At 35.3% G+C, this 2,598-nt stretch overlaps 1 protein-coding gene across 5 annotated transcripts in view; it reads left to right on the forward strand.

The window, feature by feature from the left end:
* The window catches only part of LOC106880532 (alpha-1,6-mannosyl-glycoprotein 2-beta-N-acetylglucosaminyltransferase), a 725,476-nt gene that overhangs the window by 275,175 nt on the left and 447,703 nt on the right, over window positions 1–2,598 (forward strand). For all 5 annotated transcript variants that reach the window (XM_052975725.1, XM_052975724.1, XM_052975723.1 and 2 more), the window contains one exon: window positions 1,236–1,320. The gene's annotated coding sequence lies outside the window, so the exon portion shown is untranslated. The remainder of the gene's footprint in view (window positions 1–1,235; window positions 1,321–2,598) is intronic.

Here is a 2,598-nt window from a genome sequence, read left to right on the forward strand (position 1 = left end):
GGTGCATCTCATGTGCCACCCGCACAAGAACCAGTCCAGGGGCACTGGCAACGATCTTACTTGGCTTGCCGGGTCTTCTCACGCACAGCCCATTTCCAAAGGTCTCGGTCCGTAGTCATCGCCTTGGAGTCTTTCTTTTCTTGCCAGTTCTTCATTGATATTTTTACACAATGAATTTTAATAGTGATTGCCATCCCTTCATTGGGAAGAACCAATCCTCATCGTCTCTAATAGCCAGTGACATTTCTCTTTTTACAGAGTTTTCCATTTCGGCATGTCCTTCTTTAAAAATGTCCACCACATCTCAATTTGGAAACCACTTACTTCAGAAAAGCTCACTTTCCTCTAAGAGTACAAATAAAAAAAAATAAAAAAATAAAGAAACAAAAAACCCTTTCTAGAATCTTCTCAGAGAACAAAAATAAAGAAAAATCCTAATTATCAAGATTGATGTTATTCTTTTTTACATTTTTTTTTTTTTACTTAAAATATGATTCCAGCCATTGAGAACAAGATAACCAACTTTGACACAGAGATTAACTTGAAAAATGTAGAGATGAAAAGAAGTTTTCTCGTTAAAACTTTTTTTCCTGTCCAACAGTTAAACAGTTGCTTGAACCAACCAACAGCACAGTTATCCTGTGATGATACCAAATAGAAAAAAATACAAAAAAAAAACAAACTTTATAATATTGAGTTATAACTCAAGTGGTGAGCTGGCGGAATCATTAGCATGCTGGGAAAAATGCTTCACAGCATTTCGTCCATTTTCATGTTCTGAGTTCAAATTCCGCTGTGGCTGACTTTGACTTTCATCTTTCCAGGGTCGAGAAAATAAGTACCCGATGAACACTAGGATTGATGTAATTGACTAGCATCCCACCCACAGAATTCCTGGCCTTGTGTCAAAATTTGAAACCATTATCAAAGCTGGGAGCTGGCAGAATTGTCAGCATGCTGCACAAAATGCTTTGCCATATTTTGTCCATTTTTATGTTGTGAGTTCAAATTCCGCTGCAGTTGACTTTGCCTGTCTTCATTTCAGGGTCAATAAAATAAGTGCCAGTCAGACACTGGGGTCAAAGTAATTGCCTTACCCCCTCCCTTGAAATTGCTGGCCTTGTGCCAAAATTTGAAACCAATAATACTGTGTCTTATTCAAAAACAAAAACTCACTAAAACAAATTTAATTTCTCAGAGTTTTAATTTGTTTTTCATTTTCTTTCATGTTTCAGATTCGAGTTAGTTTCAAATTCTTATTAAACCAAATGAGAAATTCAACAAGAGTTACTTCTGGTTTTGAATAATTAATTAACAAAGGTAAGCAGTTTCAAATGATCTAAAATAAAATGTTCTCTACATTTCTAATTTTATTCAGTAATTTTAATAAGAAAAGAAAGAAATTTTTTCCTAAATTTCAAATTGAAATTAAAAATCTTGAATTTGAATTTTTCCAGTTTTGTAATCTTAATTGTAATTCAGGTCACTAATTGGAATCGAACTCAGAATCTTGGGGTTAGTAGCCCGCACCAAGCAGTGACCGGAATAATAATAATAATAATAATAATAATAATAATAATAATGATAATAACACCGAAAAATACCTTAGGAATGAGAACCCAGGTTCGAAATTTCCCCAAGACACCTGATGAAGGCTGGAGGATATATCAGCCGAAACGTTATGTTAACAACAAACAAAATGAGGACAAATATCCGTCAAATGTAAATAATGATTAAATCATTGGTTTCTTAATTAGTGAGAAGACTTAATTCTTGTGAAGAACCAATGCCTGGGGGTGTTGTTAGAATGTCAAAGTAAAAAAATCCTGGGATGGATTTTATGGGCAACGGCAAAGGGCAACTGGCAGCAGACCCATGAATGGATTCTTATTTAAGCCGTATGGAGTGTAGGCCATGGATGGCTTTTTCTCTGCTGTTCTCAAACCTGAACCATCTTTTCCTGAGAGGCCTTCCTTTCCCAAGTTTTGTCAGTTTTGAATGTCATCAATGCATCTGCAATAATTTGTGTGTGTGTTTACATGAGAACCGTTGTCAGTTTGTTTACATCCCCTTGACTAGGCAATTTGGCCAAAAGTGACCCCCAATCCATTGCTCAGTTTAGCACAATCATCTGACACTTTGGATGCTGTTAGTGAAGTCCACTCTGTTGCAAGAATTTGGGCCAAGACCCCTGTACGAGAATACCTTGCTCCTTCTTGCTTGCCTTGGAGGCCCTGTGGAAAAAGGGTCCTCAATCACCAAGCCATGGACTAGTCGTACTGGGCCACACAGAAACAGCAAGTTTTAAAATTTTATTTCTATTTTGTCAAGTGTCACAGTCTGCAGGGTGTTTTTGCATTATACACATATTATATATGTAATATATACATGTAATATTTGTAGTATATATTATGTATATGATATACCTGTATTATAAATGTGATATATTTATATATATATGCTTTAAATAATAGCAGCAAAAATATAACAAAAGACTGTTACTCTGAGTTTCACGTTCCCGTTCATCGGACAGTTTTGTTGTACATTTCATGTGCTTACTCCAGTATATATATATATAGATATATATATATATATATA

This window comes from Octopus bimaculoides, chromosome 22 (assembly GCF_001194135.2).
Source record: "Octopus bimaculoides isolate UCB-OBI-ISO-001 chromosome 22, ASM119413v2, whole genome shotgun sequence".
NCBI classification, from domain to species: Eukaryota; Metazoa; Mollusca; class Cephalopoda; order Octopoda; family Octopodidae; genus Octopus; species Octopus bimaculoides.